The 21,950-nt window shown below is 43.8% G+C and overlaps 1 protein-coding gene across 1 annotated transcript in view; it reads right to left on the bottom strand.

Moving 5' to 3' along the window:
* Nucleotides 1-5,488, bottom strand: part of LOC124044257 (E3 ubiquitin-protein ligase Midline-1-like) — a 74,055-nt gene extending 68,567 nt beyond the window's left edge. The window contains exon 1 of the mRNA XM_046363875.1: nucleotides 5,314-5,488. The gene's annotated coding sequence lies outside the window, so the exon portion shown is untranslated. The remainder of the gene's footprint in view (nucleotides 1-5,313) is intronic.
* Nucleotides 5,489-21,950: the final 16,462 nt, after the last annotated feature.

Raw genomic sequence — 21,950 nt, 5'->3', positions numbered from 1 at the left:
TCTGTGGTACCTGGTAACTCACTGGACCTGTCAGACCGGTTTCTGGACCTGTCAGACCGGTTTCCTCTCTGTGGTACCTGGTAACTCACTGGACCTATCAGACCGGTTTCTGGACCTGTCAGACTGGTTTCTGGACCTGTCAGACCGGTTTCCTCTCTGTGGTACCTGGTAACTCACTGGACCTGTCAGACCGGTTTCGTCTTTGTGGTACCTGGTAACTCACTGGACCTGTCAGACCGGTTTCGTCTCTGTGGTACCTGGTAACTCACTGGACCTGTCAGACCGGTTTCTGGACCTGTCAGACCGGTTTCCTCTCTGTGGTACCTGGTAACTCACTGGACCTGTCAGACCGGTTTCTGGACCTGTCAGACCGGTTTCTGGACCTGTCAGACCGGTTTCTGGACCTGTCAGACCGGTTTCCTCTCTGTGGTACCTGGTAACTCACTGGACCTGTCAGACTGGTTTCGTCTTTGTGGTACCTGGTAACTCACTGGACCTGTCAGACCGGTTTCTGGACCTGTCAGACCGGTTTCGTCTTTGTGGTACCTGGTAACTCACTGGACCTGTCAGACCGGTTTCGTCTCTGTGGTACCTGGTAACTCACTGGACCTGTCAGACCGGTTTCGTCTCTGTGGTACCTGGTAACTCACTGGGCCTGTCAGACCGGTTTCGTCTCTGTGGTACCTGGTAACTCACTGGACCTATCAGACCGGTTTCTGGACCTGTCATACCGGTCTCTGGACCTGTCAGACCGGTTTCCTCTCTGTGGTACCTGGTAACTCACTGGACCTGTCAGACCGGTTTCGTCTTTGTGGTACCTGGTAACTCACTGGACCTGTCAGACCGGTTTCGTCTCTGTGGTACCTGGTAACTCACTGGACCTGTCAGACCGGTTTCGTCTCTGTGGTACCTGGTAACTCACTGGGCCTGTCAGACCGGTTTCGTCTCTGTGGTACCTGGTAACTCACTGGACCTGTCAGACCGGTTTCTGGACCTATCAGACCGGTTTCCTCTCTGTGGTACCTGGTAACTCACTGGACCTGTCAGACCGGTTTCTGGACCTGTCAGACCGGTTTCTGGACCTGTCAGACCGGTTTCGTCTCTGTGGTACCTGGTAACTCACTGGGCCTGTCAGACCGGTTTCGTCTCTGTGGTACCTGGTAACTCACTGGACCTGTCAGACCGGTTTCTGGACCTGTCAGACCGGTTTCCTCTCTGTGGTACCTGGTAACTCACTGGACCTATCAGACCGGTTTCTGGACCTGTCAGACCGGTTTCTGGACCTGTCAGACCGGTTTCCTCTCTGTGGTACCTGGTAACTCACTGGACCTGTCAGACCGGTTTCGTCTTTGTGGTACCTGGTAACTCACTGGACCTGTCAGACCGGTTTCGTCTCTGTGGTACCTGGTAACTCACTGGACCTGTCAGACCGGTTTCTGGACCTGTCAGACCGGTTTCCTCTCTGTGGTACCTGGTAACTCACTGGACCTGTCAGACCGGTTTCTGGACCTGTCAGACCGGTTTCTGGACCTGTCAGACCGGTTTCTGGACCTGTCAGACCGGTTTCCTCTCTGTGGTACCTGGTAACTCACTGGACCTGTCAGACTGGTTTCGTCTTTGTGGTACCTGGTAACTCACTGGACCTGTCAGACCGGTTTCTGGACCTGTCAGACCGGTTTCGTCTTTGTGGTACCTGGTAACTCACTGGACCTGTCAGACCGGTTTCGTCTCTGTGGTACCTGGTAACTCACTGGACCTGTCAGACCGGTTTCGTCTCTGTGGTACCTGGTAACTCACTGGGCCTGTCAGACCGGTTTCGTCTCTGTGGTACCTGGTAACTCACTGGACCTGTCAGACCGGTTTCTGGACCTGTCAGACCGGTTTCCTCTCTGTGGTACCTGGTAACTCACTGGACCTATCAGACCGGTTTCTGGACCTGTCATACCGGTCTCTGGACCTGTCAGACCGGTTTCCTCTCTGTGGTACCTGGTAACTCACTGGACCTGTCAGACTGGTTTCGTCTTTGTGGTACCTGGTAACTCACTGGACCTGTCAGACCGGTTTCGTCTCTGTGGTACCTGGTAACTCACTGGACCTGTCAGACCGGTTTCGTCTCTGTGGTACCTGGTAACTCACTGGGCCTGTCAGACCGGTTTCGTCTCTGTGGTACCTGGTAACTCACTGGACCTGTCAGACCGGTTTCTGGACCTATCAGACCGGTTTCCTCTCTGTGGTACCTGGTAACTCACTGGACCTGTCAGACCGGTTTCTGGACCTGTCAGACCGGTTTCTGGACCTGTCAGACCGGTTTCTGGACCTGTCAGACCGGATTCCTCTCTGTGGTACCTGGTAACTCACTGGACCTGACAGACCGGTTTCGTCTTTGTGGTACCTGGTAACTCACTGGACCTGTCAGACCGGTTTCTGGACCTGTCAGACCGGTTTCGTCTTTGTCTCAGATGGTATGATTCATGTTCACACCAGTTTTAACTTACTCTACCTCAGCAATACCTGCGCCTCAATCTGAACACACACTTCCTCTCTATTTCACACACACACACACACACACACACACACACACACACACACACACACACACACACACACACACACACACACACACACACACACACACACACACACACACACACACACACACACACACACACACACACACACACACACACACACACCAACGTCACAGTAATTCACTTACAGCCCATTGCTATTCTGCTGTTTATCAGAGTGGAAGAAAAATCCAAACAACGTTGGGCTCTGAGTCTCATGAATATTCATTTAAAAGAGATTGATGAAGTCTTTTTATAGTCCTTCTAAGGCAATACTGAGGATGTGTTATCCTAATCACTCTGCAATCCCTAATCAAATCACATTATCTGCCTTGCGCACAATGTGCAGGGGAGACAACAATGTTGAGTCAGCAACAATTTAGAGGCTGAGAGACGCAAGTGGAAGTCATGGAGACATGAACAAAATTCACAGTTTCATCACACATTGATGTCATTTGTCCTTACATATGTAGGATCTTAAATTGAACCAGTTTGCTACATCAGAAAAATAATCCTGTAGCAAAAGGAAATGACAATTATTATGTGGATTATAATGAATGGACATATTTGTAGGGATTGATACATTCCTTCTTAAGGGAACATTTCAAAATGGAAATTACAAACTTCAGAAGCCATTTAAAACCTCAAATACACGACAAGTTTAACATTTTCAGGAAAGATCTCTTCCAACCGGGTGATCAAATTAGGATACTACATTTGTAGACCTCTATAGCAGGGTTCCCCAACTGGTGGTGCCAGTTATATATATACTATATACACAGTTGAAGTCGGAAGCTTACATACACCTTAGCCAAATACATTTAAACTCTGTTTTTCACAATTGAATCCATGGATCACCACTTTATTTTAAGAAAAATTCAGAATAATAGTAGAGAGAATAATTTTATTTCCTGTTTTAGGTCAGTTTACATACACTTAATTTAGGATCACCAAATGTTTTTATTTTAAGAATTTGTAGCTGGTGTAACTGAGTCTAGGCCTTGCTTGCACATTATTTTTCAGATCTGCCCTCAAATTGTTCTATAGGATTGAGGTCAGGGCTTTGTGATGGCCACTCCAATACCTTGACTTTGTTGTCCTTATGCCATTTTGCCACAACTTGGAAGTATGCTTGGGGTCATTGTCCATTTGGAAGGCCCATTTGCAACCAAGCTTTAACTTCCTGACTGATGTCTTGAGATGTTGCTTCAATATATCCACATAATTGGACTGGTGTGAAGTAGACCCAGTCCCTCCTGCAGCAAAGCACCCCCACAACATGATGCTTCCACCCCCGTGCTTGACGATTGGGATGGTGTTCTGCGGCTTGCAAGCCTCCCCCTTTTTCCTCCAAACATCACGATGGTCATTATGGCCAAACAGTTCTATTTTTGTTTCATCAGACCAGAGGACATTTCTCCAAAAAGTACGATCTTTGTCCCCATGTGCAGTTGCAAACCATAGTGTGGCTTTTTTATGTCAGTTTTGGAGCAGTGGCTTCTTCCTTGCTGAGCGGCATTTCAGGTCAGGTTGATATAGGACTTGTTTTACTGTGGATACAAATACTTTTGTACCTGTTTCCTCCAGTATCTTCACAAGGTCCTTTGCTGTTGTTCTGGGATTGATTTGCACATTTCGCACCAAAGTACGTTCATCTCTAGGAGACAGAACGCGTCTCCTTCCTGACCGTCATGAAGGCTGCGTGGTCCCATGGTGTTCATACTTGCACACTATTGTTTGTACAGATGAACGTGGTACCTTCAGGTGTTGAACCAGACTTGTTATGATCTACAATTTCTTTTTTAGGTCTTGGCTGATTTCTTTTGATTTTCCCATGACGTCAAGCAAAGAACACTACGTTTGAAGGTAGGCCTTGAAATACATCCACAGGTACACCTCCAATTGACTCAAATGATGTCAATTAGCCTATCAGAAGCTTCTAAAGCCATGACATCATTTTCTGGAATGTTGTTTAAAGGCTGTTTAAAGGCACAGTCAACTTAGTGTATGTAAACTTCTGACCCACTAGAATTGTGATACAGTGAATTTTAAGTGAAATAATCTGTCTGTAAACCATTTTTGGAAAAATGACTTGTGTCATGCACAAAGTAGATGTCCTAACCAACTTGCCAAATCTATCATTTTTGGAATGGTTGAAAAATGAGTTTTAATGACTCCAACCTAAGTGTATGTAAACTTCCAACTTCAACTGTATATACATACATACATACATACATACATACATACATACATACATACATACATACATACATACATACATACATACATACATACATACATACATACATACATACATACATACATACATACATACATACATACATACATACATACATACATACATACATACATACATACATACATACATACATACATACATACATACATACATACATACATACATACATACATACATGTATATATTGTTAAACATTAAAGATTGTAGAAACACCAATGCATTTCCACTCCTAATAGAGTTATATGTTATATGATCGTATTCAAATGAAAGCAAGATTTGAAATCATTATGTTTTTGTCAAATATTATTATAATTTTGGAAATATGTTCCCAAGTATTCCCATGCATAACAGAGAGATACTATGCGATCGTATACAAATGTAAACAAGGTTTGACATTATGTTTCAGTCCCCTGACCATCCATCCGCTCAAGAAAAAGGTAGGCCCACGGCTGAATTTACTTGACTGCTGTACAGTGTGCATCTTACCTGGCTCCCCATGGCTGCCAATCCGGCCATGTTTGAGACTGTCTCTCCCAGCTGAATAATGGCGGAAAAGCAGAACCAGACAGAATGTCTCCGTGAGACAGCAGTTAGCCAGTAGAGGATTCCTCTGGTGAAAACAGACAGAAGACAGGAGGTTGGAAGTTATTCTATCTCACTGCTGTACCCACCTCTTCATCAGGGTGGGTACACACACACATAGTTTATTGACTCACACTCTGCTTCTCATCTGCCTTACAAGTTTACACAGGAGCACAGAGAGCTGGGCCCTCTGCCCCCAGGGTAGCTGAATTACGGTAACGCCTTTACCTTTACAGTTCTTTCCACAAGCACAGTGTACAACTATTTCCCTATAAATTCACCTTCGTAATACTCTGAAAATACTCTCAAATATCCATCCCCCGACCCACCCATATGGTGGGAGAACGTCTCGGTTCGACACCTAATAGGCTGTAACTTTGGAACTTGTAAAAGCCAAATGAAAGATCGAAATAGGAGGAAAGTCACTGTGTTTGCTAGGACCAACTGTGTTAGCTGTCAGTGTGTTTGCTAGGACCAGCTGTGTTAGTTGTCAGTGTGTTTGCTAGGACCAGCTGTGTTAGCTGTCAGTGGTTTTACTAGGACCAGCTGTGTTAGCTGTCAGTGTTTTTGCTAGGACCAACTGTGTTAGCTGTCAGTGTGTTTACTAGGACCAGCTGTGTTAGCTGTCAGTGTGTTTGCTAGGACCAGCTGTGTTAGCTGTCAGTGTGTTTGCTAGGACCAGCTGTGTTAGTTGTCAGTGTGTTTACTAGGACCAGCTGTGTTAGCTGTCAGTGTGTTTACTAGGACCAGCTGTATTAGTTGTCAGTGTGTTTACTAGGACCAGCTGTGTTAGCTGTCAGTGTGTTTGCTAGGACCAGCTGTGTTAGCTGTCAGTGTGTTTGCTAGGACCAGCTGTGTTAGCTGTCAGTGTGTTTGCTAGGACCAGCTGTGTTAGTTGTCAGTGTGTTTACTAGGACCAGCTGTGTTAGCTGTCAGTGTGTTTGCTAGGACCAGCTGTGTTAGTTGTCAGTATTTTTGCTAGGACCAGCTGTGTTAGCTGTCAGTGTGTTTACTAGGACTAGCTGTGTGTTTATTAGGAACAGCTGTGTTAGCTGTCAAGGTTTTTGCTATGACTTGCTGTGTTAGCTGTCAAGGTTTTTGCTATGACTTGCTGTGTTAGCTGTCAGTGTGTTTACTAGGACTAGCTGTGTTAGTATCTGTCAGTATGTTTACTAGGACTAGCTGTGTTAGCTGTCAGTGTGTTTACTAGGACTAGCTGTGTTAGCTGTCACTGTGTTTACTAGGACTGGCTGTGTTAGCTGGCAGTGTGTTTACTAGGACTAGCTGTGTTAGTAGTTGTCAGTATGGATACTAGGACTAGCTGTGTTAGTAGTTGTCAGTGTGTTTACTAGGACTAGCTGTGTTAGCTGTCAGTGTGTTTACTAGGACTAGCTGTGTTAGCTGTCACTGTGTTTACTAGGACTGGCTGTGTTAGCTGGCAGTGTGTTTACTAGGACTGGCTGTGTTAGCTGGCAGTGTGTTTACTAGGACTGGCTGTGTTAGCTGGCAGTGTGTTTACTAGGACTAGCTGTGTTAGTAGTTGTCAGTATGGATACTAGGACTAGCTGTGTTAGTAGTTGTCAGTATGGATACTAGGACTAGCTGTGCTAGTTGTCAGTGTGTTTACTAGGACCAGCTGTGTTAGCTGTCACTTTGTTTACTAGGACTAACTGTGTTAGCTGTCAGTGTATTTACTAGGAATAGCTGTGTTAGTAGTTGTCAGTATGGATACTAGGACTAGCTGTGCTAGTTGTCAGTGTGTTTACTAGGACCAGCTGTGTTAGCTGTCACTTTGTTTACTAGGACCAACTGTGTTAGCTGTCAGTGTGTTTACTAGGACCAGCTGTGTTAGCTGTCAGTGTGTTTGCTAGGACCAGCTGTGTTAGTTGTCAGTGTGTTTGCTAGGACCAGCTGTGTTAGCTGTCAGTGGTTTTACTAGGACCAGCTGTGTTAGCTGTCAGTGTTTTTGCTAGGACCAACTGTGTTAGCTGTCAGTGTGTTTACTAGGACCAGCTGTGTTAGCTGTCAGTGTGTTTGCTAGGACCAGCTGTGTTAGCTGTCAGTGTGTTTGCTAGGACCAGCTGTGTTAGTTGTCAGTGTGTTTACTAGGACCAGCTGTGTTAGCTGTCAGTGTGTTTACTAGGACCAGCTGTGTTAGTTGTCAGTGTGTTTACTAGGACCAGCTGTGTTAGCTGTCAGTGTGTTTGCTAGGACCAGCTGTGTTAGCTGTCAGTGTGTTTGCTAGGACCAGCTGTGTTAGTTGTCAGTGTGTTTACTAGGACCAGCTGTGTTAGCTGTCAGTGTGTTTGCTAGGACCAGCTGTGTTAGTTGTCAGTATTTTTGCTAGGACCAGCTGTGTTAGCTGTCAGTGTGTTTACTAGGACTAGCTGTGTGTTTATTAGGAACAGCTGTGTTAGCTGTCAAGGTTTTTGCTATGACTTGCTGTGTTAGCTGTCAAGGTTTTTGCTATGACTTGCTGTGTTAGCTGTCAGTGTGTTTACTAGGACTAGCTGTGTTAGTATCTGTCAGTGTGTTTACTAGGACTAGCTGTGTTAGTATCTGTCAGTATGTTTACTAGGACTAGCTGTGTTAGCTGTCAGTGTGTTTACTAGGACTAGCTGTGTTAGCTGTCACTGTGTTCACTAGGACTGGCTGTGTTAGCTGGCAGTGTGTTTACTAGGACTAGCTGTGTTAGTAGTTGTCAGTATGGATACTAGGACTAGCTGTGTTAGTAGTTGTCAGTGTGTTTACTAGGACTAGCTGTGTTAGCTGTCAGTGTGTTTACTAGGACTAGCTGTGTTAGCTGTCACTGTGTTTACTAGGACTGGCTGTGTTAGCTGGCAGTGTGTTTACTAGGACTGGCTGTGTTAGCTGGCAGTGTGTTTACTAGGACTGGCTGTGTTAGCTGGCAGTGTGTTTACTAGGACTAGCTGTGTTAGTAGTTGTCAGTATGGATACTAGGACTAGCTGTGTTAGTAGTTGTCAGTATGGATACTAGGACTAGCTGTGCTAGTTGTCAGTGTGTTTACTAGGACCAGCTGTGTTAGCTGTCACTTTGTTTACTAGGACTAACTGTGTTTAGCTGTCAGTGTATTTACTAGGAATAGCTGTGTTTGTAGTTGTCAGTGTGTTTACTAGGACTAACTGTGTTAGCTGTCAGTGTATTTACTAGGACTAGCTGTGTTAGTAGTTGTCAGTATGGATACTAGGACTAGCTGTGTTAGTAGTTGTCAGTGTGTTTACTAGGACTAGCTGTGTTAGCTGTCAGTGTGTTTACTAGGACTAGCTGTGTTAGCTGTCACTGTGTTTACTAGGACTGGCTGTGTTAGCTGGCAGTGTGTTTACTAGGACTGGCTGTGTTAGCTGGCAGTGTGTTTACTAGGACTGGCTGTGTTAGCTGGCAGTGTGTTTACTAGGACTAGCTGTGTTAGTAGTTGTCAGTATGGATACTAGGACTAGCTGTGTTAGTAGTTGTCAGTATGGATATTAGGACTAGCTGTGCTAGTTGTCAGTGTGTTTACTAGGACCAGTTGTGTTAGCTGTCACTTTGTTTACTAGGACTAACTGTGTTAGCTGTCAGTGTATTTACTAGGAATAGCTGTGTTTGTAGTTGTCAGTGTGTTTACTAGGACTAACTGTGTTAGCTGTCAGTGTATTTACTAGGAATAGCTGTGTTTGTAGTTGTCAGTGTGTTTACTAGGACCAGCTGTGTTAGCTGTCAGTGTGTTTCCCAGGACTAGCAAATGTTAGCTGTGAGTGGAAAATCAGTTCCTGATTATGTGGATAACAGTTTATTCCTCAGAGAAGACTCTGGAAAATAAAGACATCTGGAACAGAATGGATCATCTTCCTATTCGTCATCCTACGCCGACAGGCAACAGACCCATTGTTATTAGAAAAAAGCCTAATTGGATTTCTCAGCTAATTACTTTAAACCCTGCAGGATTCATTGCGATGTTTGAAAAGGAATGATTTCATCATCACAAGAGGGAGATCATATGGGTGTGGAGCGAACAGGAATCTCCCAACCTCCCTAAAGACAAGTCATCTGTATGCTAACTGGACTTAGAAAAACCTTGAAGAAATTACCTCAGTTTCACTGACTCCAATAAATTAAAATGGCTGCTTATTATCAAATCCTATCTTCTGCTTAATTGCTGCTTGCTTTCACTTGATGTTTCTTTGAGGCATAAAACACATGATTATATGGTTGGAAACAAGATTTATCACTGTCTACTACTTTAGTCTGATCACCAATGTTTGCCACAATCTATCTCGTCAGCAGTATAATTGAATTAAAGGTATGCCTTGAAATGTTAGCTAACATAGCCTTCACAACGTTGTCTCCAGTGAATACTGGTAATTACCTTTGGGGAATATAGATCAAGAACCAGTGGGGTATTTCTGATGATTTACATTCTGGGATCTTTTGTTGTTTTAAACTATCCTAAGAGGGACAAGAAAATGACATACACTCAACATTTGTGATGATTGGCCAGCCTGTCATTGCAAATAAGAATTTGTTCTCATCTGGGTGAATAAAGTCGATAATGCTTCTTCTATTGCAGTCTCACCTGAAACGAACACAGATCCATGGTCTGTAATATCAGTTGCAGAAATCAACATGCACACACTTGACAATATTTCCCAACACTACATTCATATTTTGTTGATGACTCCAGTAGCATTACAAAGCCAGAATAGTATGGAGAAGAAACAAGAGCTGTGGAGCAATATTTCAGTTTCTATCTATTTTACAGTCACTTCTGAGAAGCCACATAATAAAATAAAACACATCTGTTTACAAGATCAGGTTTCTTCAAATAATTTGTTAACAAGCAGATGACTGCTCTGGACTGTCTGCATGACAACATCTGGATACATCATATCTATAGCTATGAGGAGAGGAGAGCTGCTCCTTGTTGCAGTTCAGTTGAACAATTCTCTGATTGTTTGAAAGTTGGATGGCAACACAGTTTCTGTATTAGGAACGCCCTTTTGGTGAATATGATGAAGTAGAGTGATAACACATTTTTATAAAACAACAATTGTTTAGAATCGAGTGCCAGAACAGGAACATATTGAAGTTGGCCCAAAATGTATTTCAAGTTCCAACATGTCCATAGCATCTGTATCCCTAAAGTATCCTGCCATGCAGATAATCTAAGCCAATAAATAGAAACACGATCTCTCTCCTTGGGGATACCAATATTTGAAATGTTTTTCAAGGCACACACACACACATTTATTTAAATTTCTTACGACACTACAAGTATATAGTGATAATTAAATAACACTAGTTAGCTCAACTACAAAAAGTAGACTCTTTATACTTCCTTTTTTGATCATTAACATGTCATTTAAATAACACACATTCCCTTGGTTTCACATGGAGCGGAAGCTGAACAGAGTTCTAGAAGACTGAATACGAGCTTGAGAATAAAACTAAGCAGATCCTTCCAGTGGTCTGTCAGTCATAGTGGGAGCAAGAATGTTTCCCATTAAATGACTCGCATTAAGAAGGAAGGCTGTAATTATATTTTCCGACTGAAACATTGCATACAGGATCAGGGACTACACTGAGCTAAAAGTAGTAATGTAGAAGATTAAACAGTCCTAGGCCAATGCTAATGTAGCAAGTTGTATTTATTTTGTATGGGGACACATATAACTCATCAGGTTTTTAAATATATTCTCTTATCTCAGTAAACCAGTTTCCTATTATAGACCAAATGTTTTCTTATGCGTTTCAAATAAAAAGGTCTTGCTCAGAATCAGAAGTTTGACAACAAAGTGCACACAATAACTTTAGCCAATCTTTTTTTTTACCTTTAAAAGCCTTGGTAATAATCTGAAGTCAAGAAGAGGGAAAAAATCCCTTTAAGAAGATGATGATTTAGTCTGGGTTTAGAGGCTTAGGTTAATGCAATCAGTGTTAATCATTTAATCTGAAAGAAAATGATCTCCAACAAAGTTCATAACCCTAACCAATAATGTGTAGGCCATCATTGTAAATAAGAATTTGTTCTTAACTGACTTGCCTAGTTAAATAAAGGTTACATTATTTTTTATATATTTTTTAAATAATGGGTGTTTCATTGGTAATTAGTGTTTTACTAATAATACTAATAATATTGCAGTCGTAAAGCTTTAACATAATTTCAGGGTTGTTCAAACTCTCCATTGGAAGTTGTCACTCATATTCAATAATATGCATTGAAACAGCTCAGCAGTTGATCGTATCATTTATAAAACATGTGACAGGTCTACAGAGTTTGTGTGTGGAGTGCAGACATAACCTCATGCTCTTCAAGGAGTTCTAAAGGATGTTCTGTGGTTCCTGGTGTTCTGTGGATCCTGGATGTCCACCCACTGTCTCAGCTAGAACCTTCCTCTGTCCTCCCTACAGCTGCTGCTACCAGTAGACCCAGACAGGATGGACCCCCTGTACACAAATCAGACCCCTCTGCGGTCCCCTCCTCCCCAGCCCAACTCTGCTCTCTTCCTTCCCACCTCCACTCACTTCCTCTCCTCACCTCCTCTGCTCCATTCCTCTCCTCCCCTCCCAGCCAGTGGGTCCGTGGTGGTGGAGGAGGTGGTGGAGGAAGAGGAAGTGGAGGTGGTGGTGGAAGAGGTGATGGAGGGAGAAGTGGTGGTGGAGGTGGTGGAGAAAGTGTGGAGGTGGAGGAGCTGGTGGAGGTGGAGGTAGTGGTGGAAGAGGTGGTGGAGGGAGAAGTGGTGGTGGAGGTGGTGGAGAAAGTAGTGGAGGTGAAGGAGTTGGTGGAGGAGGTGGTGGTGGTGGTGGTGGAGGAGGAGATGGTGGAGGGATAAGTGGTGGTGGAGGTGGTGAAGGTGGAGGATGAGGTGGTGGTGGAGGGAGAAGTGGTGGTGGTGGAGGTGGTGGTGGAGAAAGTGGTGGAGGTGTTGGAGGAGGTGTTGGAGGAGGTGATGGAGGTGGAGGAGGAGGTAGTGGTGGAAGAGGTGGCGGAGGGAGAAGTGGTGGTGGTGGAGGTGGTGGAGAAATTGGTGGAGGAGGTGGTGGTGGAGGTGGTGGAGGGAGTGGTGGTGGAGGAAGTGGAGGAAGTGGAGGGGGAGGAAGTGGTGGTAGAAGAAGTGGTGGTGGTGTAGGTAGTGGAGGTGGAAGTGGAGTAAAAGTGGAGTAGGAGGTGGTGAAGGAAGTGGTGGTGTTCGAGGGAGTGGTGCTATTAGAGGAAATGGTGGTGGAGGAGGAGGAGAAGGTGGATGATGTGGTGGTGGTTGAGGAGGTGGTGAGGGAGAAGTGGTGCTAGAGGAAGTGGTGGTGGTAGAGGAAGTGGTTGTGGTGGAGGATGTGGTGGTGGAAGTGGTGGTGGTGGAGGTGGGAGAGGTTGGTGTTGGCGGATGTGGTGTTGGAAATGGTGTAGGGGGAAGTGGTGGTGGAGAAGGGGTGGGGAAGGTAGTGGTTGAGAAGGTGGTGGAGGAGGTGGTGGTGGAGAGGGTAGTGGAGAAAGTGGTGATGGAGGAGATGGTGGTGGAGGACGTGTGGTGTAGGAAGTGGTGGTGGAGGAGGCAGTGGTGGTGGTGGAGGAAGTGGTGGTGGAGGAAGTGGTGGTTTCAGAGGAATTGGTGGTGGAGGTGGTTGATGTGGAGGAGGAGGTGGAGGAGGTGGTGGAGGATGTGGTGGTGGAGGAGGGGATGGTGGAGGAAGTAGTGGTGTTAGAGGAAGTGGTAGAGGTGGTGGAGGTGGAGGAAGTGGTGGAGGTAGAGGATGTGGTGGTGGAGGTGGATGAGGTGGTGGTGGAGGAAGTGGTGCTGGAAGTGGTGGTGGAGGTGGAGTAGGAAGGTGGTGGTTGAGAAGGTGGTGGAGGCAGTGGTGTTGGAGAAGGTGGTGGAGAAAGTGGTGACGAAAGAGATGGTGGTGGAGTAAGTGGTGGTGGAGGAAGTGGTGGTGTTAAAGGAATTGGTGGTGGAGGTGGAGGAGGAGGTGGTGGATGTGGATGTGGTGTTGGAAATGGTTTAGGGGGAAGTGGTGTTGGAGGAAGTGGTGAGGAAGGTAGTGGTTGAGAAGGTGGTGGAGGAGGTGGTGGAGAAAGTGGTAATGGAGGAGATGGTGGTGGAGGAAGTGGTGGTGGTGGAGGAAGTGGTGGTGGAGGTGGAGGAGGAGGTGTTGGAGGAGGTGGTGAATGAAGTGGTGGCGGTGGAGGTGGTGGAGGAAGTGGTGTGGAGGAAGTGGTGGTGATGGTAGAGAAAGTAGTGGTGGAGGTGGTGGATGAGGTGGTTGAGGTGGCGGAGGAAGTGGTGGAAAAAGAGAAAGTGGTGGTTTTAGAGGAAGTGTTGATGATGGAGGAGGTGGAGGTGGTGGTGGAGGTGTATGTGGTGGAGGAGGAGGTGGTGGTAGAGGAATTGGTGGTGGAGGTGGAGGAAGTGGTGGAGGTGGAGGAAGTAGTGGTGGAAGAGGTGGTGGTGGGGGAAGTGGTGGTGGAGGAGGAGGAGGTGGTGAATGAAGTGGTGGTGGTGGAGGTGGTGGAGGAAGTGGTGGTGGAGGAAGTGGTGGTGATGGTAGAGAAAGTGGTGGTGGAGGTGGTGGATGAGGTGGTTGAGGTGGCGGAGGAAGTGGTGAAAAAAGAGAAAGTGGTGGTTTTAGAGGAAGTGTTGATGATGGAGGAGGTGGAAGTGGTGGTGGAGGTGTATGTGGTGGAGGAGGAAGGGGTGGTAGAGGAATTGGTGGTGGAGGTGGAGGAGGAGGAAGTGGTGGAGGTGGAGGAAGTAGTGGTGGAGGAGGTGGTGGGGGAAGTGGTGGTGGTGAAGGAGGTGGAGGTAATTGAGGTGGTGGTGGTGGTGGTGGTGGTGGTGGTGGAGGTGGTGGTGGTGGTGGAGATGGTGGTGGAGGTGAAGGAGGTGGAGGAGGAGAGGGTGGTGGAGGAGGAAATTGTGGTGGAGGAGATGGAGGTGGAGGAGGAAGTGGTGGTGGAGGTGGAGGAGGAGGTAAAAATTGTGGTGGAGGAAGAGGAGGTGTTGGAGGGAATGGGGGAATGGTGGTGGAGGTGGTGGAAGTGGTAGAGGATGAGGTGGAGGAAGAGGTGGAGGATGAGATGGTAGAGGAGGTGGTGGAGGAAGAGGTGGAGGAGGTGGTGGAGGAAAGAGTGTAGTTGGTGGTGGTGGAGGTTGAAGTGGTGGTGGTGGTTGTGGAGGAAGTCATGGTTGTGGTATAAGTAGTGGAGGAAGTGGTGGAAGAAGTGTTGGTGGAAGTGGTGGTAGGGGTTATTGTGGAGGAAGTTGTGGAGGTGGTGGTGGTGGTGGTAGAAGTGGTAGAAGTAGTGATTGAGGAGGAAGTGGTGGTGATGGGGGTGGAGGAGGTGGTGATGGTGGAGATGGTGGTGGTAGTGGTGAATTCAGACATCCTGTTCTGTCTCTCTGGCTTGGTAGGAGAGTGTGTGACAAGCTCTATTGTGGTCAGAATGGAACAGCACAACAGCCTTAACACAGCTGGCGAGGCAGATGTGGCCCACAAAGTTTAACCACATTTCTTAGTGTTGAGAAACTCCCCTGGCTTTACATAACAAGGAGTAGACTGCATTATTATGACAACCGAAAGCTTGATGTCCTATTTGTTCCAACGAATAGTAGAGTGGTGACTGGACATGACGTTTAGCAGCACTTTGTTTTTCGAGTGACTTGCTGAGTTTGATCACTTCACCATCTATGTTGAGAGACTGAGCTAAGAAACATCCTGTAAATAATTTTTTTTTCAAACGTCAAAATGGATATAACCATTTTTATGGATATTCAGCAAGATAACATACAGTGACTTCAGAAAGTATTCACACCCTTTGACTTATTCCATATTTTGTGTTGCAGCCTGAATTCAAAATGGATAAAGTATTTAAAATTATCAAAATTATCAAGTGAAAATATGTTTTTTTTTTAATGTTAGCACATTTATTGAAAATACAACACTGAAATATCTAATTTACATATTGTATGTATTCACACCCCTGAGTCAACACTTTGTAGAAGCACCTTTGGCAGTGATTACAGCTTTGAGTCGTCTTGGGTATGTCTGTATCAGCTATGCACATCTGGATTTGGGGATCTATTTTCATTCTTGCTGGCAGATTTTCTCAAGCTATGTTAAGTTAGATGGGGAGTGGCAGTGAACAGCTATCTTCAAGTATTTCCAAAGATGTTCAATAGGATACAAGTCTGGGCTTTGGCTGGCCCACTCAATGATTTTTCACATTCTTGTTCTGAAGTCATTCCAGCATTGCTTTGGCTGCATGCTTGGGGTCAATGAGCTTAGACTGGGGCCCCCACTTATTCACTCTGAAGAAGGTTCCTGTATTTGGCTCCATCCATTGTTCCCTATATCCTTACCAGTCTCCTAGTCCCTGCCGCTGAATAGCATCCCCATAGCATGATGCTGCCACCACCATGCTTCACGGCAGGGAGTATACCACGTCTGTCACCGGCTTCATTCATTTTATTTCGATTTCTTTTCAATTTCACCTTTATTTAACCAGGTAGGCTAGTTGAGAACAAGCTCTCATTTACAACTGCGACCTGGCCAAGATAAAGCACAGCAGTGCGACACAAACAGCATCACAAAGTTACACATGGAATAAACAAACATACAGTCAAACATACAATAGATAAAAAGTATATATACAGTGTGTGCAAATGAGGTAGGATAAGGGAGGTAAGGCTATGAATAGGCCATAGTGGCAAAATAATTACAATATAGCAATTAAACACTGCAGTGATAGATGTGCAGAAGATGAATGTGCAAGTAGAGATACTGGGGTGCAAAGGAGCAAAATAAATAAATAACAGTATGGGGATGAGGTAGTTGGGTGGGGTATTTACAGATGGGCTGTGTACAGGTGCAGTGATCTGTGAACTGCTCTGACAGCTGGTGCTTAAAGTTAGCGAGGGAGATATGTCTCCAGCTTCAGTGATTTTTGCAGTTCGATCCAGTCATTGGCAGCAGAGAACTTGTAGGACGGGCGGCCAAAGGAGGAATTGGCTTTGGGGGTGACCAGTGAAATATACTTACTGGAGCGCATTCTATGGGTGGGTGCTGCTATGGCGACCAGTGAGCTGAAATAAGGCGGGGCTTTACCTAGCAAAGACTTATAGATGATCTTGTGACGAATCTGAAGCGAGGACCAGCCAACGAGAGCATACAGGTCGCAGTGGTGGGTAGTATATGGGGCTTTGGTGACAAAACGGATGGCACTGTGATAGACTGCATCCAATTTGCTGAGTAGAGTGTTGAGGCTATTTTGTAAATTACATCACCGAAGTCAAGGACCGGTAGGATAGTCAGTTTCACCAGGGTATGTTTGGCAGCATGAGTGAAGGATGCTTCGTTGCGAAATAGGAAGCCAATTATAGATTTAATTTTGGATTGAAGATGCTTAATGTGAGTCTGGAAGGAGAGTTTACAGTCTAACCAGACACCTAGGTATTTGTAATTGTCCACATGTTCTAAGTCAGAATCGTCCAGAGTAGTGATGCTGGACGGGTGGGCAGCTGCGGGCAGCAAATCGGTTGAAGAGCATGCATTTAGTTTTACTTGCATTTAAATTAAGAGCAGTTGGAGGCCACGGAAGGAGAGTTGTATGGCATTGAAGCTTGTCTGGAGGTTAGTTAATCTTGATCTTAGCCATCCCGGATCCGGGATCGTGACTACACCCTCAGGCTCATTACCATAACGCAACGTTAACGATTTCTAAAAATCGCAAATAAAATGAAATAAATATGCCTGTTCTCAAGCTTAGCCTTTTCTTAACAACACTGTCATCTCAGATTTTCAAAATATCCTTTTGAACCATAGAAAATTAATCATTTGTGTAAGAGTGTTGATAGCTAGCATACCATTTAGCGTAGCATTTAGCACGCAACATTTTCACAAAAACCAGAAAAGCAATCAAATAAAATAATTTACCTTTGAAGAACTTCGAATGTTTTCAATGAGGAGACTCTCAGTTACATAGCAGATGTCCAGTTTTTCCTGAAAGATTATTTTGTGTAGGACAAATCGCTCAGTTTTGTACATCACATTTGGCTACTGAAAAAGAACCGAAAATTCAGTGACCAAAACGTCAAACTTTTTTCCGAATTAACTCCATAATATCGACCGAAACATGGCAAACGTTGTTTGAATCAATCCTCAAGGTGTTTTGTCACATATCTATTCATTGATATGCCGTTCGTGGAAGCATGCTTTCGTCTCAGAATCCCATGGAAAAATACCAGCAGCTGAGTTTTGCGCACCAATTTCCACGCAGGACACCGTGGACACTTGGCAAATATAGTCTCTTATGGTCAATCTTCCAATGATATGCCTGCAAATACGTCACAATGCTGGAGACCCCTTGGGAAACGATAGAAAGGGCAGGCTCATTCCTGTCGCATTCACAGCCATATAAGGAGATAATGAAAAACAGAGCCTCAGAAATCCTGTTCATTTCCTGGTTGCAGTTTCATCTTGGTTTTGACTGAAGCTTCTGTTCTAGGGTACTCACAGTGAATATCTTTGCAGTTCTGGAAACGTCAGAGTGTTTTCTTTCCAAAGCTATCAATTCTATGCATAGTCGAGCATCTTTTTATGACAAAATATTGCGCTTAAAACGGGCACGTCTTTTTATCCAAAAATGAAATACTGCCCCTAGAGTATGAAGAGGTTAAAACAGTGTCCAAAGAAGGGACAGAAATATACAGAATGGTGTCATCTGCGTAGAGGTGGATCAGAGAATCACCAGCTGCAAGAGCGACATCATTGATGTATACCGAGAAGAGAGTCGGCCCCATAGAGACTGCCAGAGGTCCGGACAATAGGCCCTCCGATTTGACACACTGAACTCTGTCTGAGAAGTAGTTGGTGAACCAGGCGAGGCAGTCATTTGAGAAACCAAAGCTGTGTAGTCTGCTGATTAGAATGTGGTGATTGACAGAGTCGAAAGCCTTGGCCAGGTCGATGAATACAGTTGCACAGTAATGTCTCTTATTGATGGCGGTCATGATATCGCTTAGAATACTACTACACCGGCTCGAATAATACTACACCGGCTCTGATGCTCATCACATGTGACAGGGCTTGCAAACTATCACGGATTACAAAGGGATACCAAGCTGCAAGCTGCACATTGACGTGAGTCTACCAGACGAGCTAAATGCCTTCTATACTCGCTACTAGGCATTCAACACTGAACCATGCATGAGAACACCAGCTGTTCCAAATGACTGTGTGATCACGCTCTCCATAGCAGATGTGAGTAAGACCTTTATTTTTGTAATTATCTTTAATTATAATTTTAACAGGGGTTTATTAAATAAACAACCAAACAAAGTGCACCACACAGACCAAGTACAATAAAATGAATATGGATACAGCAAAATATTATACAAACATCACAGCAATAACATGGGGCATTAATGGGAGGTTTTCTACATAGGACCACAATGGAGACCAAATTTTACAATATGTGTCAGACTTCTTGAGTAAATCAAAGGTAAGTTTCTCTCGGGGTAGAATAGCAGAAGCTTGAGAAAGCCACATTCTCGCAGATGGTATTTTAGGTGTAGACCATAATAACAAAATAAATGTTTTTGCTAAGTAAACAAGGGTATTGAACAGACGTTCAGAGTCAGGGTCAAACACATTGTTACAATCAAAGTAGAGCAAACATAAATTTGGTGAAAAAGCAAATTGTCTACCCAAGATCCTTCTGGGTGTGTAAATGAATATAATTCCAATAAGACTGGATTCTGCTACAGCACCAAAAAACATGCATGAAATAAAAAAAGGAAAAAAATCAAGGTGCTATTTACATCTGAAACATTAAGGGCAATCGGATTAAGAGCAATCGGTGACAAGGGATTTAAGGTCTGGAATCTGCAAGTACCTGATAAGGCCAGGATCTTTTCAAAGCAATTAATAAATGATAAGGAAGCTATGGCTCTTGGTTGACATGCTATTGATTCCATCCCAACCCAAAGTAAGTGGCATCTGTTTAGGCACCAACTAAACGTGTGCTTGATCTGAGCAGACCAGTAATATAGTTGCAAATTTGGCAAAAAAGACCCCTCTTAAATCCATAGGCTTAAAATTTGTTTGGTAAATTTGTTCTAGGTTTCTTATTGTTCCATAAATATTTAGAGATATTGGCCTTCATTTTCGTTAAAAAAGGACTGAGATAGTTGTCAGGGGATATTTTGGAATAAATAATTTAGCCGAGGAAGGATATTCATCCTGACGACATAAATCCTGCCAAAAAAAGAGTTTGGCACGGTAGACCAGTTAACCAAGCCCCGTTTAATCTTTTTACCCAAAGGCATGTAATTTGAAGTGAACAGGTCTTTAAGATTTGGAGTAACATAGATGCTCAAGTATTTTAAGTTTCAGGCAATTAGACTGGAGATATAGTTTCTAAGTTGATTGTAGCGGGGATATTCAAATCTAAAGCCATGGATTTATCCATGTTAATTTTGTACCCTGACAGGTTACCATATTCAGATATGATGTTCATTACTGCAGTGACAGAGGTCTCTGGTCTGGATTCAAGCACATCATCAGTAAATCATGGAATTCTATGCTCTTCGTCACCAATAGAGACGTCCCTGATGTTATATTATAACTTATTGCCTCAGCCAGTGGTTCTATGACGAACGAGAACAGAGCAGGAGATAAAGGACAGCCTTGACAACAGCCCCTACTGTTAGGAAATCTTTCTGATAATTTACCATTTGTTTTATCTGCCGCTGATAGTCAGAATAAAGTAATTGTACTAAATTAATAAAATGGTTATCCAGATTAACTTTTTCTAATACAGCAAAGAATAATTTCCACTCAACTCTATCGTAGGCGTTTTCTGCATTGGGAAAGATGGCGTCCTCACATTGTCCTTTCCAAATCTGGATCTGACAAAGTCAGTCTAATCAGGTTTAATGAAGTCTGGAAGTAGGACCTCCATCCTGAAAGCAAGTGTCTTAAAGATTATTTTAACATGAACTCCTAGCAAACTGATAGGTCTAAACGAAGAGGAGTTTAATGCGTTTTTGTCCTTTTATAGTATCAGGCTAATGGATGCAGTTTTTCAGGACTCTGGAATGATGTCTCTTTAGAACATATCATTTAGAGCAGGCATGAAGATAGGGTATATATCAGGTCAAAGCTTGTAGAACTGCCGGAAAGCAGTCTAGGCCGGGTGCCTTGCCAGAAGGCATTGCCTTAATTGTTTCCCAAACCTCTTCAGGAGTAAAGATAGCATTTAGTTTATTTGTTATGCTCATCTGATATAGTGGACAAGATGATCTTATTCAGATATTTTGTTATTTTGTTTTTCCATCTTGTACTTTGTGAAGTATAAAGAGATTTTTTAGAAATCACAAAACATTATTGATAAGCAATGGATCATAAGAAGCGAAGCCATCTGCCATCCTTATAGACTTAATACATATTTTATTCTGTTATTTCTTAAAACCTCTTAGTGATAGGCGGGACGCAAATGTCTCAACTGGCCAATTGCCAGGGGAAATGCAGAGCGCCAGATTCAAATAAAATACTATAAAATTCTAACTTTCATTAAATCACACATAAGATAATCAATTAAAGCTACACTCGTTGTGAATCCAGCCAACATGTCAGATTTAAAAAATGCTTTTCGGCGAAAGCATAAGAATCTATTATATGATAGCCTGCACCATCTGCACCAGCAGTGAACAGAGGAGCTAGCATATTACAACCCTGCAGGCGCTACACAAAACGCTGAAATAAAATATAAAACATGCATTACCTTTGACAAGCTTATTTTGTTGGCACTCCAATATGTCCCATAAACATCACAATTGGTCCTTTTGTTCGATTAATTCTGTCCATATATATCCAACATGTCCATTTATAAAGCGTGTTTGATCCAGAAAAAAGCTTACAAAAACGCAACGTCACTACAAAATATTTCAAAAGTTGCCTATAAACTTTGGCAAAATATTTCCAACTACTTTTGTAATACAACGATAGGTATTTTTAAACGTTAATAATCGATCAAATTGTAGACGAGGCAATCTGTATTCAATACAGGAAAGAAAAGCTGCTTTTTACGTCTTGCGCAACTCACAAAAGTGTCCCCAGTTCCGTGTTGGCCTACTTCTTCATTGCACAAAGGAATAACCTCAACCAAATTCCAATGGCTGGCAACATCCAGTGGAAGCGGTAGGAACTGAAAATAGGTTCCTATGAAATAACCCATACAGGGAACAGAGAGGGAAAAATCTGAACAGTTAGTCCTCTGGGTTTTGCCTGCTACATAAGTTCTGTTATACTCACAGACATGATTCAAACAGTTTTAGAAACTTCAGATTGTTTCCTATCCACATATATGAACAATATGCATATCTTATATTCTTGACATGAGTAGCAGGAAGTTGAAATTGGGCACGCTATTTATCCAAAAGTGAAAATTCTGCCCCCTAGCTTCAAGAGGGTATTACCTAACGTTGTATTACAAAAGTATTTTGAAATATTTGGTGTTCAAGTGTACAAGTAGATGGCTCGGACTGTT

The sequence above is a fragment of the Oncorhynchus gorbuscha genome, linkage group LG09 (genome assembly GCF_021184085.1).
Source record: "Oncorhynchus gorbuscha isolate QuinsamMale2020 ecotype Even-year linkage group LG09, OgorEven_v1.0, whole genome shotgun sequence".
In the NCBI taxonomy this organism is placed as follows: Eukaryota; Metazoa; Chordata; class Actinopteri; order Salmoniformes; family Salmonidae; genus Oncorhynchus; species Oncorhynchus gorbuscha.
The sequence above is the reverse complement of the archived record's forward strand: the minus strand, read 5'-3'. Positions and strand labels throughout refer to the sequence as shown.